The sequence below is a fragment of the Ursus americanus genome, chromosome 10 (genome assembly GCF_024610735.1).
Source record: "Ursus americanus isolate L20-20 chromosome 10, mUrsAme1.1.p, whole genome shotgun sequence".
NCBI classification, from domain to species: domain Eukaryota; kingdom Metazoa; phylum Chordata; class Mammalia; order Carnivora; family Ursidae; genus Ursus; species Ursus americanus.
The window spans coordinates 72,293,856-72,316,108 of record NC_142136.1 but is presented as its reverse complement, the minus strand read 5'-3'; the positions used below and the strand labels follow the sequence as shown (position 1 = coordinate 72,316,108).

Below are 22,253 nucleotides of genomic sequence, written 5' to 3'. Positions count from 1 at the left end.
GTAACAGACAGAGTTGTCCAGACATGAGATAGGAGCCAGAGACTTCTTTCTTTATACACAGGGTTTCAGCATATCCTAAATGACAAGTTGATAGAATTATTATATAGGAAACTCAAGTATTGGTTGGATGTTTGGACTAGATAACTTGTATGGTCCTACCAGCTCTGAGATTTTATAATAAAATATGAGGAACCATTATCAGTTAGAGAACATCGGACCGAATGGGCTAGATCTAGAAAAAGTACAGTAAGTTTTGCCGAAACCTGGAGATGGATGGTTTGCCTTTCAAAGTTGATGAGCATCACGCATACATTTTTCTAAAAAGATTGACTGATTGATTGATTGATTAGAGAGAGAGATAGAGCACACCTGAGTGCGTAGTAGAGGGCACTCAGGTGCGCTCTAGAGGGCAGAGGGAAGAAGAAGGGACAGACTTTTAAGCAGACTCCATGCTGAGTGTGGAGCCCAACATGGGGCGCAGGCTCAGGACCCTGAGATCACAGCCTGAGCCGAAGTGAAGAGTCAGATGCTTAACTGACTGTGCCACCCAGTTGCACTACATTTTACATTTTTTAAACAATTTTTAAAAAAAATTTTAAATAATGATGTGGTCATAGAAAGAGTATAAACAGTATATACGTAATACATGGAAGAGCATGAACTGAAAGGTAATAGTGCTCCATTCCTCCAACTACCCTATTTCCTTCTCCAACTAGTGGTGAGGGAAAGGGAGGGCTGAGAATTATTCTGAGGTTTTTGGCTTGAATAATTGAGTTGGTGGGGGTGCCATTAATGGAAAGATGGAGTAACTCTTGGAAAAACAGTAAGCTGTGTGGGGCAGTCTTATTGAATTGTCTAACATTGTTTGTCTTATTTAATTATTTAGGCCTCAAATTTTGTTTGCTAGTGATGTTTTGTTTTCAAAGATGTCAACTTATTTCAAAAGGAATAGGAGCAGACTTGAAGAGGTTTTACTGGACAAATTTGGGGCAATTTGAGCATCAAAAAGAATAATATTATAATATGTCAAATAAAGAATCCATGAATCCCTATTGGTGGTAAAAAAGGAGAGGGAGAGGGAGTTCTTTACAGAAGAATGCCAATTAATAAATGTAGAAGGAATGATAGAATCAGAAAAAAGCATTTTGAGACTTCCAGTATAATAATTGATTTCAGGCAAGAATCATCTATGGATTCTAAAGTCATTTGGTGAAAGTTTGTTAGAATATAGAATATTCCTTTCACCTCCAAGTATCATCTCATGAATAATTTACTAAATGCAAAGAAGAAAATATACCTTTACATATGGAGAGATCTGGCAGTCACCAGCTTAACAAAATGATCAATCTTAGCATCACAAATAGTGAGAAAGCCCATCACTATCTGTTGTGATGCAACTAGAAGGTTAAAAAAATAATCTTTGAATTATTCTTGCCCAAAATGTTTAACTTAAATCTATAGGTGTTTATTAAACTGTCCCTTCAATTTTTCGTTAGGTTTAAAAATTTTCAAATAATTAAATTTTTTGAAAGCATGATTTTTAATGACCATTATAAATCCTGTGTGACGATTTGTTAGTTAAATGTAAATCTTTCAATGAGATTACTTAGGGTTGATTTTTATAAATGGTGGTTTAGGCCTTAAACTCTCAAATATTCATTAAATCTGTAACAAAAATAGCGCTAATAGTAATCTTGAATGACTCCATAACTGTGAACATTTCACCTATTCCTCCTTGGAGCCTTCATTGGAGGCTCTTCATTCAGAGCCTCTCAGACGACTGAATTGATACAGAAGGATATGGAATAGTGAGTTGGAGGCACTGGCAACTCTACAGGTCCCATGGTCTATGTATGATAGTAAGTAGCTCAAAGTGACTCCCCTGGGAACTTGGTGTTAGCTCTCTGTAAATTAAGTCTTTAAGGCACTGGTGGTCTATAATGATTCCTCAATGTGATTTTAGTTTTCTTTCACTGATAACTAGTGAAAGTGAGTATCCTTTCGTATGACTGATGGCTATTTAAATATCTTCTTCTGTGAGATATTGTTCAGATCTTTGTACTCCTTTTCTACTGGATTGTGTATCTTTATTGATTTGTAGGAATTCTGTGCTTTGTCGAATATACATGTATTACAGAAGGTTTCTGTCATTCTGTGACTTGCATTTTTACCTTCATAACAATGTCTTTTGATTAAAAGAAAATAATTTTAACACAGTTTAATTAATTAATTAATTTTTTGGTGAGCCACACTTTAAGAAATTGTTGCCTACCACAAGGCTGCTTTTTTTAGCATTTAGATTTATAGTTCATTCAAGGTTGATTTTTGTGTGTTAGATAGTAGGATCACGATTTATTTTACACAGTCATAATTACTGGAACTTTATAGTAAGTCTTTATAATAAGTGTAATAAATCAGATAATATAAGTCTTCCAATTTGTGTTATAAGATGATCTTGGCTATTCAAGCTCCTTTTTATTTCTTTACACATTTTAGAATTAGCTTATCAATTTCTACCAAGCATGCACACACACCACAAACCCTACTGGAGTTTTAATTGTGATTGCTTTGAATCTATACATCAGCTTGGGGGAAAATAACATTTTCATGACACTGAACCTTCCAATCCATGAACATAGTGTACCCTCCATTTATGTAGGTCTTTAATTTCTCTGTTTTTCATACATTCTTATACATCTTTTAAAAAATTTTTTAATTTAATTCAACTAAAAAATTTTTTATTGAAATATAATTGATGTACACTTATTTTTAAGTGTACAATCTATTGATTTGACAATTCTGTACCTTACTCAGTGCTTATCATGGTAAGTGTAGTCAGTGTCTGTCATCATGTTATTACAATATTATTGACTATATTCCTTATGCTGTACTTTTCAGCTCTGTGACTATTTTACCTCTTAATCCCCTTTATTTTGCCCATCCCTCCACCCACCTCCCCTGTGGCAACCACCATTTGTTCTCTGTTTCCACTTTATTTGTTCACGTCTTGTTTTTTAGATTCCACATATAAATGAAGTCATGTGGTATTTGCCTTTCTCTCTCTCTGACATAGTTCAATTAGCATAATACCCTCTACGTGTTGTTGCAAAAGAAGATCTCAGCATTTGGATGGCTGAGTAATATTCCACTATGTATACATATACAGTGCATGAGAGTTGCCTTTTCTGCACATTCTTACCAACACTTGTTATTTCTTGTCTTTTTGATACTAGCCATTGTGACTGATGTAAGATGATATGTCGCTGTGATTTCTTACACATCTTTTGTTAGGTTTATACCTAGGCATTGGACTTTTTTTTTTATCCTATTGTAAATTGTATTTTTTAATTTTATTTTCTATTTGTTGCTAGCATATAGGAATACAGTTGGTTTTTGTATGTGGACTTTGATTCCAGCAATCTTTAAATTTGCTTCCTAATTTTAATGATTTGTCAAAAGTTCTTCTAATTCTTCTTGGTTTTGTTTCTAAGATCATCCTACCATAGTCTAATCTACCAATGCTTTTGTAAAATCTATTAGATTTTCTTGAGTGCTGTATTACATTTAGATTGGAACTCACAAATAATTGATATTAAAATCATGTGTTGTAGTCTTTGATGTTAGTATATACCAGTTGTAGTACAAATATTTTATTAAACATGATTTCTCATATGTAACAAAATTAGGGAAACCAGACCCAGGATGATGCTAATTCTTACCTTGAGCTTTCTTCTAGAAATAACTTTAGCATAACCATGTATTAAGATATGTTAATTAAGGAGCGCCTAGGTGGTTTAGTTGGTTAAGCATCTGCCTTTTGGCTCAGGTCCTCGTCCTGGGATCCAGCCCCCGCATCTGGCTTCCTGCTCAGTGGGGAGTCTGCTTCTCCCTTTCCCTCTGCCCCTCCCCCAGCCGTTTCTCTCCCTCTCTCTCTCTCTCAAATAAAATCTTTTAAAAAATCAAAAAATAAAATGTGTTAATTAAAATGGCTTTAAAAATTATTATCTGATTTATGCAAATTTTACTAGTTCCCAGTTTTCAGAAATACTCCTTGTTTTTCTTTCATTTATTATGGGTTTATCAAGCATTTATAAATTGCCTGTTGTATAAGGCACTTAACTGCTCAGAGCTGAGAATTCATCAGGGTAAAAGTAGGGGTTGGGAGACAGATAAGTAGTTGTAATAGAGTGATATTAATGTGATTGTAGTATCCTCTGGATGTTAACAGAAGCAAAGAGAAGGCTCATCTGACTTGTAGTAGAGGAAGACCTTATGCTGAATATTAAAAGTATAATTGGATTGTGAATACTGAACGTATGCACTCTATATAAACCTTTTCTCCTCTCCCAGGTCCAGATGAGATTTCTTGAAGGTTACTTTAAATCCTCCCCGCGCCCCGCTTTTTTTTTTTTTTTTTTGCTTCTTTTCACTGATTAGTTAGCACTCATATGAGTTGATATCTCATTATATCAAGATATATGTATTGTAATATATTTTTATTCATTGAGCATATTGGTATTTGTTTGGGCTTTAAAAGAAAATAACAATTCTTTTTTTTTCTTTGTGGGAATTTTAAACTTTTTAATTTTAACTTTTTTTTCAAATTTTTGTTTAAATTCCAATTACCATATAGCATAATATTAGTTTCAGGTGTAGAATTTAGTGATTCATCACTTATATACAACACCCAGTGCTCATCACAAGTGCCCTCCTTAATCCCCATCCCCCTGCCCACCTCCCCTTTAGTAATCTGCAGTTTGTTCTCTATATTTAAGTCTGTTTCCTGGTTTGCCTCTCTCTCTCTCCTCTCTTGCTCTGTCTTCTTTTCTGTTTTTTTCATATCAGATGTAATATTTGTTTGTTGAAATTTTGGAAAATAAAAAAACATAGAAAGTGTTTAAATGAACACATATATAGAAGGCCAAACAGAAATTCAGACTGGAGGTGAACGTGCCAAGGTATTAGTTCTTTCTGAGTGGTAGACAAACAAATGATGTAACATTCCAAAATTTCTGCACTGAAGCTGTATTATTTCCCATTTAGGCATGAGGATATAAACTAATTAATAGACTTCCTATTTTAGAAGATTTAAGTTGTGATGTAGTCTTATCTTAAGCGTTACAAGAATATTCCTTGGACAAGATTCCATATGTTTATTTTATTTTAAGATTTTATGTGTTTATTTGACACAGAGCGAGAGAGAGAGAGAGAGAGAAAGAACAAATAGGCAGAGCATCAGGTAGAAGGAGAAGAAGCAGGCTCCCCACTGAGCAGAGAGCCAGATGCGATGCTAGGCTCCATCTCAGGGTCCTAGGATCATGACCTGAGCCAGAGGCAGACACTTAGCCGCCTGAGCCACCCAGGCACGCCTCCATATGTTTATTTTAATGCAAGTTATAAATCACTAATTTTTTGGCAGAAATATTATTAGACAAGTATACCATCATCAGTTTTTGGTTTTGTTTTGTTCTTTAATGGTATATTGATGGGTTAAGCAATAAAGGTGTTTATTTCTCTTTCATTACTGAGCTCGTCAAAAGTTGAGTGAAGGTAGAGTGGATTTTTCAGGGACCCAGGTGCCTTCTATCTTGTTGTTAATTCGTTCTCTACTCTTGGGTCTTGGAACTGTAAGTATGATTCCTGGAAACAGCAGCAGCAACATATGGGAGCTTGTTAAAAATGCAGAATCTCAGGCCCAGCCCAGACCTACTGAATCAGAATCTCCATTTTAACAAGATTCCTGGGTGATTCATGTACACATTAAGAACTGCTCTGTGGTTTATCTTTATCTGTATGCTCAAAGATGGCTTATCACCCTGTGTTTTTACTCCATCTACTGAGAAAGGGGAAGGAGAACGGAACCTGGGGGGCATGCAGATTTGTTGTAAAGGCATAAACTGGAAGCTGCCCACATTACTTTGGGCCATATCTCATTGGCCAAAAGTTTGTCATATAGTCATACCTATTAGTAGTTAACAAGGGAAGCAGAAAAATCTAGTATATTTAGTTGGATAAGAATGTGCTCAGCTATACCTGGCGAGACTCTGATACTAAAAGGAAGAAAAGAATGGATATGGTAAGAAACTAAGAGTGATACTTTGGCTGAATATGAAATTCTAGGTTGAAAATTGAAAAAGAAAGAAAAAGAAAAACCCAGAATTTTGAATATATTGTTATACTGTCTTCTAACTTCAGTGTTGTTGAAAACTCCAATGCCATTCAGACTCCTGATCCCTGTATATAACTTGTTTTATTTTTGAAAGCTTTTAAGATCTTCTTTTTAAACTTTTATTTTCTTTAACTGTCATGATTATATATACACATTTCTGGGTTTTATTTATTGTGCTAAGTATTGAGATGTGGGAAAGGGGGCTTTCAGTTAGAAAACACCTTTCTGTTGTATATAAATGTTACTATTTATTTGGTAATTTCTCTTTGCATTTTCTTTGTTATCTTTTTCTGGACTTTTATTTTTCAATTTTATCTTTCAACCTTTCTAGTTAATTTTTTATTCTGCTTTCGTATGTATTTTTATCATCTGAATATTGTTTTTATATGAACTTGTGTATGTTTTATGGATACAATAATTTATCTTGTTGTGATAATATAGATGTTTTAATGCTCTCTTCTTTGTGTATTGTCTCTGTTTCCTCTCAGTTATTTTAGTTTCTCCTTATTAGAGACTTTCCTTAAATATGGGGATTCTCAGCAACCTATTTATACTTAAGCATAAGGCACTAAAACATTAAAATATTTGCCTGTGGAAGCAGATCCTTGCTTATAAAAAAGATCAGGAAGGAATAGGCCATTTTTTATGGACCCCCTAGATTTCAGTTTCTGTACATCTTTTTTCATGGGCTTCCCCAAAAGGTGACCAGAATATCTTATTAATAAAGCAAAGGCTAGTTTATTGCTACTGTAGTAAGGGAGTCTTCTGTCTTTATGGAATTTTAGTAGTGTCTCAGAGAGGGAAAGGTTATTTATGAGGATTTTGAGGTCTAGTTTAATGCATATCTTTCACTGCAAAATCGTGGTTGGGATAAGGCAAAGATAATGGCAATAAGCAGGACTTTCAAATCAAGTCTTTGATAAACTTAGTTGAGTGATTTATTGTCCTGGGAAGGGGGTTTATTTTTATTTTCAATTTTTTTGGGTAAATGTATCTTGGGGATATTCCTGAAACAAACAAGGTTATTTGTAACTTCATCTTCCTGGGTAAGAGTTCCTGGAGTAACAAAGTCATATCAAGTCAAATAGTAAATCCATGTTAACGTAGACAGGGTGTGGTTTTAGGCAGTTTTGGTTCTCAACATCCCCCCCCTCCATTAACATCTGAAAATATGATCAGTCCAGATCTTTCTCACGGTATGAGATCTTGCGATGAAATAATAAGCTGGGGGTGGGGGTGTGAAAGGGGAAGATGGTCACTTCAGCCTTTGTAAGAATCATAGCTTCCTCCTGTTACATGGTCATTTAGGGGCCATTTGACTGGACAGTGGTTGTACAGCAGCATTTAATACTCTGGAGGTCACACTTAAGCACTGCAACACAAATAGTAAGAAAAGGATTATGTTCAGAGTCTGCAGGAGCCAGCAGTGCCAAAATTAAGCCAAGAAAATAGATCCCACTTCATCCAAAGAGCCCACAAAACCAGATGTGGGGTTATTGGCAGAATTACCAATTTCATGATTATTGTCCTTGCTCTTTGAGTCTCCTTAATAATAGTAAAGATTCGAGGGGTGCCTGGGTGGCTCAGTCTTGATTGAGTGCCCAACTCATGATTTCAGCTCAGGTCATGATCTCATGGGTCATGAGATTAAGTCCTGTGTTGGGCTCTGCATTCCTCAGGGAATCTGGTTGAGATTCTCTCCCTCTCTCTTTTTCTCTCTCAAAAATAAATAAATAATTCTTTAAAAAATAATAATAGTAAATATCCAAGAAAAGACTGAAGGGTTGTAAGCACACCACATTCCCCTTAAGCCAAACTAATATTATATCTAAAGCAGCTCTTTTCTGAACTCCTACATATCTTGTTTTACAAGCCTGTGGGACAGAGTTCTTTTGTCTTATTTGCATTATCTCATTCTTTTGCTCTGAATCTTAGTGTGTAGAAGTCTTCATTACTTAATAGGCTTCTTCTGAAGCTAGAAGTGAAGAAGCTTGATGTGAGAAGGAAGTAATTCAGGATCCCTTTGAGTAGTTAGAGAATTAGATTCTCAGATTGTTACCACACGGGGAAGCTGATGGGCCAAAATGGGCTTTGGGTGAGAGCCCTGATGGGAAGCATCAGTTTACCAAGATCACAAAAATCTCTAACTAGTTAGTAGCTTGTAACCAATAGACTTTTATGTCATAGATTTAATATTAGTCTTTAGGAAACACCTGATGATCTGTGGGAGTTGTCTAAGAGTACTGTAAATTTTGGTGTCGCTTACCAAGATTGATCCAGTATCAGGTAATGGAATATATAGTGTCAGTATCATTAGGTAGCTCTAAAGCAGAGGAACTTGGAGTTGAATTTAAGTAATGTGTCTTCACTCTGAGGTCTGTGAAATGAGAGAGCTTCCACATATATACTCTCTATTCTCTTGTCTTTTTCCAAGGTTTAGTCCTATGAAAGTTAAGTTACAGAAGCTAGCTCCCATGAAAGATCCCTGAGTAATGTTTTGGTGAAGATAGGAATCTCCTATACTATGAACGATATGATAGATGATCTGTTGTGGAACCTGCCATTTAAAAAGTTACTTAAAAGTTGAGTCCAGTTACCCTTACCCAGAACACAAATTGATTCATTAGCAAGGAACTGGCATCAAGTAAAGCTGCATGAATACAAAAAGAAACTGTATAAACCCAGTAGTTGGTGCTACAGACTGAATGTTTGTGTCCTCCCAAATTCATATGTTGAAACCTAATCCCAAATGTGTTTGCATTTGGAAGTGGGTCTTTTGGAAGATGATTAGGACACGAGGGCAAGCCCTCATGAATGGGATTAGTGTCCTCATAAAAGAGACCCCAGAGAGGCTCATGTCTTCTGCCACATGAGGACATAGCTGGAAGACAGCTGTTTATGAACCAGGAAGCAGGCCTCCAGCGGACGCTGAATCTGCCAGCATCTTAATCTTGGACTTCCCAGCTTCTCGTACTGTGAGAAATAAATTTGTGTTGCTTATAAACCACCCAGGCTATTTTTTTTAAGTTCAATTAATTAACATATAGTGTATTAGTAGTTTCAGAGGTAGAATTCAGTAATTCATGAGTTGCAGATTAACACCCAGTGCCCATTACATCACATGCCCTCCTTAATGTCCATCACCCAGTTACCCCATCCCCCACTCCCCTCCCCTCCAGCAATCCTCAGTTTTTTTTGTTTGGTTTTGTTTTGGTTTTGTTTTTGTTTTAAGAGAGAGAGTGTGTACACTGGCAGGAGTGGAGGGTTGGGGGTTTGGAGTGGTAGGGAGGGGAAGGGTCAGAGGGAGAGAGAGAGAATCTTAAGTAGGCTCCATGCCCAGAGCAGAGCTGGCTGTGGGGCTCAGTCTCATGACCCTGAGATCATAACCTGAGCGGAAATCAAGAATCAGATGCTTAACAGGCCCCCTGGATAATGGTATTTTTGTTATAGCAACTGGAATGGACTAAGATGGTCAGTTTGATTGTATGCTTTCATCAAATCATGAGTAAATATTAGCCAGGTTTTGGGTTTATAAGAGGGAGTGACTAAAAATGGAAAAACCAATTTTAAGAATAGAGTCCTTAAGGGTTAACATAGTTAAAGGTAACCTTAACAGCAAAAGAGGAAAGAAGATAGCTAAAAAAATAAAGAGCAGAATACTAGAGATTAAAGCATGACAGTTACTAGTATGGTTCTATGGATCTTGGTCTAAAGGTCTTTGGTCGAAGCCCTCTCCTTCTAAAGACCTGCTTCTAAAAGGATTGAACCCTCTGTTGAGGGATTTGTCTAGTCTAGAAGACTCCTAAGAATCCTCAGTTTGAGGTTTCTGGGTGCAACAGTCTTCTAGCGATTCAAGGCTGATTTGCCTCTTGAATTGAGAGACATGATTCCAAGGAGTTTCCTGCCGTACTAGTTGCAAACAATAGATAGTTCTTTCCCTCAGGGTCAAAGACTATTTTTCTCTCTTTTCCAAAAGACCATGTCTTCAGGTTTTAAGTTAGATAGGAGTCGTTTAGGAAGATGTTGAGGAAAGGCGGCTTGTACCTATTAATGCTAAGACTGGGTACATTGCATGACTCCCTGGCAGACAGTATTTGGCTACTTCTGCTTACAGAAATAGTGTAAAGTATCAGAGGTAACATTTCTAAATGTATGGGCAAGTCTGTAATAACTCATAATTGGAGACTGGTTGAGCCCCAGAAGGAATTGATTTCATTGTCATTAAAGCCAGTGGCAGTATCTTAGGCCGTGGAAGTTTGAGAGACTCTAAGATCTTTGCTAATACTAGTTTCAGAATTCCCTTTGTTCTTTCTACCTTCCTTGAAGATTGGACACTAAAGTTTCTCAGTAAGTGGAGGGCTTTGGAAACTTTAATAATAGCTTCAGCAAGATGGGTACCTGTCAGTAGAGAAGTTAGAATTTCTGAGGTTGGGAACACATATCAAATAAGGTTTTTGTTACTATTTGAAATGTAGATTTTCAACAAGGAAGGGCTTATGTCTATCCCAAGAATAAGCAAATGATGACCAGGACATATTCAGAACCCTTGTATGAATACCATTTGGAGGTATTCAAAGAGACGTTGAGGTTTAGACTCTCGTCCATGCTTCACTTTTACTGTTTTAACCAAGGATTATGCTGGTGAGAGGTGAGAAATAAACTGCAACGTGCTCAGCAATTTTCCTGTTGAGTGAGTTCACTAAACAGTTTGTTCTTACAAGAGTATATAATTTTATGTAAAATTTTCTCCGGGTTTCTTTTGAGGACCTTTGATGCCATAAAGAAAGCGTCCTGAGAGCACCAGAAGCTAACTTAGGCAATCACCCAGATTTCTCCCCCAGACCCTTCCTTTTCCAATTCTGGAGACAATTGCTGGCATTGTGTAATAGCCTCTTTGAGCCTCTTTAAAGATTTGAACTCTTCCTATCGTGAGGGCTAAGATCTTAGTAAGGGATACCTATCTGCCATAATGATCAGCCAGGGCATTTTCTTTAATCTTTGTGTTATCTCTTTTTTTTAATGGGCTTCTATCTTCACGATGGTTATCTTTTTAAAAAGGAAGCATTAATGCTGAAATCAAGAACCCTCGTTTCCAAAGCATTTCAAAATTATGGACTACCCTGAAAGCAGATCTTCTCTGAACTTACATGTGTTAACCCTTTTAACTCCAACTTAACCAGTTCACTAACTGGCAGACTCTGATGAATTCATTCTGAGTTCTGTCATCTGGGCGTATCTTGCCTCTAGCAAAGGAGTCACATTCTAGGGGAGAGTTGAGATCTGTTCCAGCATACTGTTTTCTTGTTTTATTCTTAAGATATGACCCATCAATCATGAAGATTAAGTCTGAATTTTTTTAAGGAGTTTCTGATAAGTCTATTTAGGGCATGGTTTGCCAATAGAGACTAGTTTCTCTTTTTAGAGAGGAGATGAGTAGCAAAGATCAGTAAACTTTTCCTGTGAAGGGTCAGATAGTAAGTGTTTGGGCTTTGTGGGCCATATAACAGTCTCTGTTGTGTATTCTTTTTTCTTGTTTTTAATAATTATTTAACAGTATAAAAATCATTCTTAGCTCATAGGCCATCCTGTGGGTGGAATTTGGCCTGTGGGCCATATTTTGCTGACCCCTTAAGTATTAAAATGAATGGAAATATGTGGGGGATAAAGTAATAGAATTTTATATGAGCTAAGCCTCCTTGCAGAGACATGTTCTGTCTTTGCAGTGAGCAACAAAGATTGTACAGTATGAAGGACCTTGAGGTTGGAAGAAGATCCTTAAATGAAGTGGACAGAAGCCTTTAACTACTGTGGCTATTTTTAGATAAACTGGATAGTCTTTTGCAGAAACTTCGGTAACCTCTTGATCCCTGATGATTCTCATGAAGTTAAGTCAGAACACCAACGGCTTGTTCAGATCTCTCACGGATGAATAGGTAGAAAAATTTATGATAATTAACTCAGTAGGAAGTGGCTGAGGTGCTCATTTTATATTGCAAAAGAGCTGTTCGTGTTTAAGTTTTCATGGAAGAGCTTTGGTTATTAAGGAGGCCTTGGTTAAATTATTTAATAATCATACCATTGTAGAAAAGTTGGAACCCATTGCCTGCAGTGGTCAGTGAGATCTAGGAATCCTTGTAATTGTGTCTTAGTTATTTGTCTTGGAAAGTTTTGAACAATTTGTAATCTGTAAAGAGTAAAAGATTATCTCCTTAGGATAAATCATGTTAGCATACTTTAATATTATAACTTCTCTTTGGAAATATTATGTCCTTTCTGAGCTGAAACAAAGCAATGTAATCAGCCTTAGGGCTTACCTCATCTTTCAAACACAACAAAAGATCATCCACATTTTAGACTAGGGTAGAAACCCAGGGAAATTTAAGATCCTTGAGGTACAGGTTGAGGACTTGTTGAAAAATTGGGGGTGCCCCAAGGAACTCCCCCAAGGGCATGACTGTCCAGATGTATTGATTTTCCCAAGACAAACAAGTATCGACTATTTTGATCTAAAGAAACAGTACAGAAAGACACAAATCTCTAAGTGTGAAATATGTGGCTTCAGGAGGTAGAGAAGATGAAATATTATTTTGGTTTGGTTCTGTATGAAAGTGAGGTAAGAGGGGAGATGAATATTCTATTTATGGCCCTGAGATCCTGATTTATTCTTTTCCATTGCATTTTTTCTTTTAAATCATGAAGATGGGAATATAAAGCGTGAAGTACAATGAGTCCTTTCCCTATAAGGTTTTCAACTGTTGTTTTTAGCCCTTCTTGTAGCTGCAGCTTTTAGAGAATATGTCCAAATGTGGGTAGGTATTTGGATGGGTCAGTTGAGCCTTGATGGGTCAGCCCCAATAAATCTGCCAAAACTTTTCTTTTTCTGCAAAAAGGCATACTTCCTAAAGATGTTGAACTTGGGTTAGATTTAAATAAATGGACACCAGTAAATCGATGTTCAAATTAGCTGTGACCTGATTATTGAATAGGAAAACATGAAGATTTCAAGGAAAGGGCCATTAGGAGAACACTAAATACGGTAATTCCTTTTGCGCAAATCTTTCCCTATTAAATTACCTGGAGTGACATCACCAAAGGAGGGGGTAAAATGTTCCGTTGTTAAAGGCCTGCCAGTAAGTTGAGGGTAGTACATGAGAATGTCTGAGGCTTATTAAAGATGCCATCACTGAAGTGGTTTGTCAGCTCCAAGGGAGAGGTTCCGTAATAGTGGTAGAGTGTAAGGTTGGTATAGCATCAGTATTAACGCAGATTTTGCAAGGTTGCCCTTTAATATTCAGAGAAATTTCTCCTTGTGAGTTTAAGGGTAAAATAGGATATTCTCCATTATATCACCTTCCTTGATCACCTACTTTATTTTTTTCCTTCACTTTCTTAGCAATGGCAGAACTATTGTTTTTCCATTGTCTTTTCTGATTATAGTATCTACAAGTGTCTTTATCAGAAGACTCACTTTATTAATTCAGAAGTTCTACACTCTTGCTATTCCTTTAATGGTTGTACTAGTTAAATGTTAAAACATGCATTTTTGACTCATCAGCATATAATAGTAATTGGTGCATTTACCCTTTCCCCAAATAATGAAAGAATATTAAAATGTTTCAAAACCATTTACTCCTCCTATCTCTGACTTAATGTGACCATGTTGTATCTTTTAATGCTGTATGTTTAATACCCTACAGGATATTATCATATACAGTAAATATTCATTTAGAATTACTACAACCATTACCATTTCTTATTCCTTCCTGCATTACTGGATTTCCTTTTTGGATCATTTTTGTTCTACCTGAAGAATACCCTTTTTACTTATGCCTCTATGATTCATAATGCTTCTTGAATCTATAATTTACTGTCATTTGTTTTAGAAAATGCTCAGCCGTTGTCTCTTTAAATTTATTTGTGTGCCCTTTCTCTTTGTTTCTCGCTTTCTCCTCTCATGATGGGATCCAGTTACATATATGTTAACCCTTCTCATCTCTATTATCTATGTCTTTTATCCTGTCCTTTATGGTTTTCATTATTTTATCATTCCAGTCTTTATTTTGAATACTTTCCTATGATATCTCTTCCAGTTCATAAATCCCTTCTGCTATACTTCCTGTACTTTTAAACCCATCCATTGTGTTGTTAAATGCAGTTATTTTTTCAGTTTTATAATTTGTTTTCTCCTCAGAAATCTGTTGTGTCCTATTCTTGGGCTTTCGAGACTCTTTCAGAATTCCCAGTCTTTTTTTTTTTTTTTTTTAATATTTTTTTTATTTATTTGAGAGAGAGAGAGAGCACACAGGAATGGGGGGGAGGGGCAGAGGCAGAGGAAGAAGCAGACACTCCACAGAGCAGGGAGCCTAACGCAGAGCTGAATCCCAGAACCCTGAGATTATGACCTGAGCCAAAGTTCAACACTTAACCCACTGAGGACCCCAGTCTTTTGTTATCTTAAGCATTGTATGCATACACAGTTAAAAACTGCAGAGACTATCTGGAGCCCTTCTGAGTCTATTTCTGTTATTTATGGTTTCTGCTAGTTGTCTCCTCATATGCCTGGTTATTTTTTTTTTTTTAATTAGGCTTAGACATTGTATTTGAAATTTTTCTTTAGAAATAACTTATACCTAGGAGATGGTATCTTCCAACAATGAGCACTTTCAGTGGTGCCTGAAGGAGCTAGCAATCTCTATATTGATCTATTTTCAGGCTTTGATATTTGAAGCTAGCTGCAGTCCTAATGAGAGTCAGTATACTTCTTGTTGATACTACTCTTAGAGTACTTCTTTTTACGATCTTAACCAAAGTGCATGGGCATTTCCTTGCATCCTTTCCGCCTTTCTCCCTGGTTTCAGTGGTCCTTGGACTGCCTATAAGTTTTATCTCCTAAGCCTGAAAGTTATCCAAAGCATCATTCAGCTCCTTAATAGCCTCATTATAGGACTAAACATATCTCTTTGACTATCATAGCTTGTTAATTATTTATTTCTTATACCATATAAGTTTATTTTATTATAGTTTTTCTTAGAGTCACATGCCAGTTATATTTCCCATTTTTTGTTTGTTTGAATAATTGGAATCCTTTTTTTTCTTGTAGACAAGTAAAAGGCAATAAAAAGAGGATCTCCCTTTACCCCTTACTGCTCCTGAGTGATCTCATTAAAATTTTAAGGTTCTATGCAAGTTTGAAAAACTTACCTTGCAAGAAAATTTCACATCAAAAGATTTTAAGTATATTTGAGGCATATAAAGACATACAACAAAAAACATAATACCTTTATCTTCTACTTAAGGAATAAAACATTACAAAATTAAAGCTCCTTGTGTACCTTTCTGTGGGAGGGAGAATAATGGTCCCTCCCAAAGATATCCATGTCTTAACCCCTGGAACCTTTGGATATGTTAAGTTACATGGCAGAAGGAAATTAAAGTTGCAGATGGAATTATAGTTTCTAATCAGCTGACCTTAAAATAGGAAGATCGTTCTGGATAATTTGGGTGGGCCCAAGGTAATCACAGTAGTACTAACAGTGGAAGAGGGAGATACAAATGTTAGAGAAAGAGATAACAGAAGCAAGGTCAGAATGATATATGAGAAGTACTTCTTCACCTGTATTTCTTGTTTTGAAGAAGGTGGAAGAGGTCTATGAGCAAAGAAATGTGGTTGCCTCTATAAACTGGAAAAGGCAGAGAAACTGATTCTTCCTTAGGACCTCCAGAAGAGAATATAGTCCTGCTGGCACCTTGATTTTAGTTCACCAAGACCCATGTTGGACTTTCAACCTACAGATGTGTACCTTAATAAATTTGTGTTGTTAAACCAAGTTTATGGCAATTTGTTAGCAGTAGCAAAAGAAACTAATACACCCTCTCTGATCAGATTTACATCTCTTACCCTAGAAGTAACCAACACACTGGTGTTATAATTTCTATGAATGCCTTCTGTGCCACATATATGTTTTTTTAATACCGTATGTATGTTAAGTAGTGCTGTGCATAAGTTTAAACTTAATATAAATGGTATTGAATGGTACTTTTCATTCTGTGGCATTGTGGTAAACATTGTTTTTGGGACACACATGTTGAAAAAAGTAGTTATACCTTATTCATTTTATTGTTGTAAATTCCATTGTAACTTGTGAAAATTATATAGGTGTTCTTATACTTATCATTTGGTTTGTTCGATACACAGGTGTTTTTTTTTTTTTTTTTTTTAGGGGAACTAGCATTTTAAAATTAGAATATTTCACATTAAAATCTATTTCTGGGGGCGCCTGGGTAGCACAGTCAGGCCTCAGCCGTTGATTTCAGCTCAGCTAATGATCTCAGGATCCTGGGATGAGCCCCGCATTAGGCTCCACACTCCATGGGAAGTCTGCTTGAGGATTTCTCTCCCTCTGTCTTTGCCCCTCCCCCTGCTTTCTTGCTCTGTCTCTCTTCTCTGTCTATCTAAAATAAAATAAATCTTTAAAAAATATTTCTGGCTTATCCTTAAAAAAGAATATTCATAAACAATTTTCTGGAGTTGTGCTATTCCAATATAATAGCCACTAGTCACATGTGGCTGTTTAAATTTAAATTAATTAAATGAAATAAAATTTAAAGTTCAGTTTCTCAGTCATACCACCTTTATTTCCAATGCTCAGTACTCATACAAGGCTGATGGCCACTACCTTGGACAGAACATAGAACATTTCCATCTCACAGAATGCTCTATTGGACAGTGCTTATCTATTGGAGTCATAAGTACCCTCTTTAGGGTACATGTGCTCTTCAGTTCACCAAAGCTCCCATATCGTATGCATATTTTTGTACGTTTCTCTGATAGAAGGTACTTGCTCAGGAAGGTTTGAATCCCAGCCAGCTGTTTGACTTTGGCCAACTACCAGACATTTTGGTGTGTCTGTTTTCTCATCTGTAAAATGGGGCTAATTAGCTGTTCTTGGCATTACATTTGTTAATATATAAGAAGAGTACCTAGTGCATTGTAAATGTTTATAAGTACTGGTTGTCCTTATTGTGTAAATTATCTGTGTGATATCTCTGGATACTTGAGTATGTTGCCCTGCCTTTAGTAGCAAGTTCAGCAACAAGGAAACTTTCTAGACACTGAATCCCCTTCCATGTACCACCCTATCTTTCACCTTTCTTCTAGGCCTCTTTTCTTTTCTTTTCTTTTCTTTTCTTTTCTTTTCTTTTCTTTTCTTTTCTTCTCTTTCTTTCTTATAGTGAGTGAGGGGTGGGGGCAGAGGGAGAGCGAGTCTCTTAAGTAGGCTCCACACCCAGTGCAGAGCCCAATGTGGTGCTCCATGTCAGGACCCTGAGATCATGGCCTGAGCCAAAATCAAGAGTCAGGCGCTTAACTGACTGAGCTTGTAGGCATATTTCTTAAGAGTTATTTGTTCATATTACCTTTAGTTCCTCACTTTCCATTTATTCTTAAATACACTTCAGTCTGGCTTCTGCCTCCACCATTCCATTTAACTTCACTTGGCTAACGTCACCATTCTGTCTGTTGCTAAATCCAGTGGACACTTACAGAGCCAGTATCACATAATGGTTAAGAATTCAGGTTCTGGGTTCTGCCTAGTTTCCTAGATATATGGCCCTGAACAAGCTACTTGCTTTCTCTAGGCCTTAATTTGTTCATCTGTAAAAAAAGGGATAAAGAAGCTTTCTCATAGGATATTGTAAAAAATGAATGAATCAATACCTTTACAGTGCTTATACTAGTCCTAGAAATGTTATAGTCTTTTAATGAATGCTTCCTATCATCATCATCATCATCATTCTATATTCTAACACGTTTCCTTTTCTGAAATATTATCTTCTTGAAATAAGAAGCTCTTGATTTATTATATTTTACTTGCTTTTATTTTGTATGTATGGCTTCTCTTTCTCATTTGGCTTTGGGAATTTCTTCTTATCTTTTCTCTAATGTAAAAGAGAGAGTTCTTCATAACTAGATCCTTCAAAGCCTGGATTTCAGGCCTTTTTTTTCTTTTTCCCTTACACTCTCTTCCTGGGTAATATCATCAACCTGCAGGCGTCAAATACCTCTGAAATACTGAGGACTGTGTGATTTGCATCTCCAGGGCAGACATCTGTTCTGAGCTCAAGACCCATTTATACACTCATCTGCTCACTTTCATTTTGATGTATGACAAGTTTCTCAAACTGAACATGTTCAAATTTGAATTGTTTCTCTGTATTCTCCTTTGCAGTTGGCAGCATTATTCACTAAATTACTTATGTCAGTAATTTGGAAATTATCTTGGATATCTTTCTCTTTCAGCATCCAGTCAGTCACTAAGACCTGTTGATCCTATGTTCAAAATATAATTCCAATCTGTCCACCTTTTACTATCCAATCAGTTGCATCCTCTCTAGCTGTTAATCTAGACCAAGCCAGTGTATCTCTTGGCTAGAAAATAGCCATAGGAGTTTTTTTTAAATTGTGGTAAAATATACATAACATAAAATTTAAGTATACTTCACTGTACACCATTTTCAATGTATCGTTTAGTAATATTAAGTACATTCACTTGTTCTACCATCACCACCATTCATCCACAGAGCTCTTTTCATCCTGCAAAACTAAAACTCTGTACCTATTAAACAGCAACTCCCCATCCCCCTCCCACCAGCCTATGGCAACCACCATTCTACTTTTCTGTCTCTATGAATTGGATTGTTCCAGGTACCTAATAGAAGTGGAAATCACAGTAAGTTGTGAGTTGTACATAGGTTTTCACCTTAATTCTTGGTTGAATACCCTGTTAAATATCCTCACTCTTTTTTCTTTACCATTTCTTTCTATTCTCCTTCTCTCTCTGTATTCTTTTCTTCCACCCCTTCTTCTCTTTGCCCTTTCTTCTATTCCACAAATATATTTTTGAAAATATGGATTTAATTCTCCACTCTAAAAGCATAGAATGACTGAATGGATAAGAAAACAAAACCCAAATGTATTTTGCTTACAAGTGACTCACTTTAGCTTCAAGGATATACATAGGCTCAAAGTGATTGGAGGGAAAAAGATATTCCATGCAAGTGGAAACCAAAAGAGAGCAGAAGTAGCTGTACTTAATGTCAAACAAAATAGACTTTAACGAAAAGCTATAACGTGAGGTAAAGAAGGCCATTGTATAATGATAAAGGGATTATGTCTTTAAGGGGTTACAACAGTTGTAAATATATATGACCCCAACATTGGAGCACCCAAATGTGTTAAGTAAATTGCTAACAGATATGATGGGAGAAATGGACAACAATATAATATAGTGGGGTACTTCAGTGTTCCACTATCAACAATGAATATCAGTCAGGCAAAAGTCAATTAGGAAACATTGGATTTGAACCAATGTTATATCTATAATATATGTAACATATATATTGTTATGCATGTATATATCTATATATAACAATGTTTTATAGATAGCATTCCATCTAACAACAGCAGAATATACATTCTTCTCAAGCCTTTGTGGATCATTCTCCAGGATAGATCATATGTTAGGTCACAGAACAAGTCTTAGCAAATTTAAGATTAAAATCATACACAGTATCTTTCCAGACCACAGTGGTATGAAACTAGAAATCAAGAGGAGGAAACCTGGAAGATTTACAATTATGTGGAAATTAACACATTCCTGAACAACCAGTGGATCAAAGATCTCAGAAGGGAAAAAAAAATGTTGAAACAAAGATGGAAACAGCATACCAAAACTTTGGGATGCAGCAAAAGCAGTTCTGTGAGGGAAGTTTATAGTGATAAATGCCTACATTAAGAAACCAGAAAGATCTGCAATAACCTCACTTTGTAACTTAAGAAACTAGAAAAAGAACAAACTAAACTCAAAGTTCACAGAAAGAAGAAAATACCAAAGATTGGTGCAGAAATAAATGAGAGACCAAAAAAGACGGTAGAAAATATCAATGAAACTAAGAGCTGTTTTTTTGAAGCCTAAACAAAAAATAGACAAACTTTTAGCTAGAGTAAAAAAAAAGATTCAAATAAATAACATCAGAAATAAAAGAGACGTTGCAACTGATATCAAAGAAATACAAAGGATCATAAGCGATTACTATGAATGATAATATGCTAACAAATTAGGTAACCTATAAGAAATGCATAAATTCCTAGAAACATACAGCCTACCTGTATTTCTTCCGAAATAGAAAGTCTGTTCATAGTAACAAAGGAGATTGAATCAGTAACCAAAAGCCTCACAACAAGGAAAAGCCCTAGTACCAGATAGTTTCCTGGTGAATTTTAAACATTTAAAAAAGGATTAACACTAGCCCTTCTCAAACTCTTAACAAAAGTTGAGGAGGAAGGAACACTCTTAAACTCATTTTGCAAGGCCAGCATTACCCTGCTATCAAGCCAGATGAGGACACTACAAGAAAATAAAACAATAGGCCAATATACTATCTGAATAGAGATGCAAAAATTCTGGACAAAATATTAGCCAACTGATTCAGCACCAAATTAAAAGGATCATATGCTATAATCAAGTAAGATTTATCCCTGGGTGAGAGGATACCCCTGTTGAAAGGATCTTTCAGTATACACAAATCAATAAATATGATACATTATGTTATGGAATGAAAGATAAAAATAGATAAAAAGAAAAAATCATATTATCATCTCAATAGATATAGAAAAAGCATTTGCCAAATACAACCTCCTTTCATGATTAAAAATTCTTGACAAAGTGGATATAAAGAGAGTATGCCTCAAAATAATAAAGGCCATATAAAACAAGACCACAGCTAACATCATACTCAGTAGTGAAAAGCAAAACACCTTTCCTCTAAGATCAAGGTACCTACTCTTAACCATTCCTATTCAACATATTGCCAGAAGTCCTAGCCAAAGCAGTTAGGCAAGAAAAGATAAAAGGCGTTCAATTCAAAAAGGAAGAAGTAAAATTGTTTCTGTTTGCAGATGATACGATCTTATATATAGAATATTCTAAAGACTCTGCCAAAAAACTAATAGAATAGGTGGATTCAATTAAGTTGCAGGCAACCAACATACAGAAATCACTTGCATTTTTAAAAATATTTATTCATTTTAGAGAGAGAGCACGAACAGGAAGGGCAGAAGGAAAGAGACTTTCAAACAGACTCCATGCCAAGTGGGGAGCCTGATGTGGGGCTTGATCTCATGACGTGAGCTAAAACCAGGAGTTGGAACTTAACCAATTGTGCCACCCACATGCCCCAAGAAATCTTTTGCATTTCTATGCACTAACAACAAAGCATCTAAAAAGAAATAAACAAAACAATCTCATTTATGTATTTCTTAAAAGATATTTATTTATTTAAGAGAAAGAGCACGAGTCAGGGGCAGAGGCAGAGGGAGAAGCAGGCTCCCCGCTGAGTAGGGAGCCCAATATGGGACTCCATCCCAGGACCCAGGAATCATGACTTCAGCTGAAGGCAGGGGCTTAACCGACTGAGCCACCCACGCATCCCAAAACAATCTCATTTATAATAGCATCAAAAACAATAAAATACTTAGGGATAGATTTAATGTGAAGATTTGTACAATGAAAACTCTAAGACTTCAATGAAAGAAATTAAAGAAGATACAAGTAAATGGGAAGATACCCCATGTTGGTTAAGTGGAAGAATTAATACTGTTAAAATATCCATACTACCCAAGCAATCTACAGATTTAATACAATCTCAAAATTCCAGTGACATTTGTCACAGAAATAGAGAAGACAATCCTGAAATGTGTATGGAACCACAAAAGAACCCAAGTAGCAATGCAGTCCTGAGAAAGAATGATGAAAATGGCATCACCCTTTCTGATTTCAGTCTACACTACAAGCTTACAGTAAAACATTATGGTACTGGTATAAAAATAGACACATAGACCAATGGAACAAAATTGAGAGGCCAGAAATAAACTCTTGCATATACTAATAGGTGACTAGTTTTTGACTAATAATACAAATACATCACCTAATATTTGGCAAGGGAGCCAAGAATGCTCCTTAGAGTGACTAAGGGGTCAAGAACAGTTAGATATCTGCTCCTGCAATTCAGGAGGGGAATGATATGG

At 36.1% G+C, this 22,253-nt stretch overlaps 1 protein-coding gene across 3 annotated transcripts in view; it reads left to right on the top strand.

The window, feature by feature from the left end:
• CDK8 (cyclin dependent kinase 8) overlaps nucleotides 1-22,253 on the top strand; it is a 118,853-nt gene that overhangs the window by 23,284 nt on the left and 73,316 nt on the right. The window lies entirely within an intron of this gene.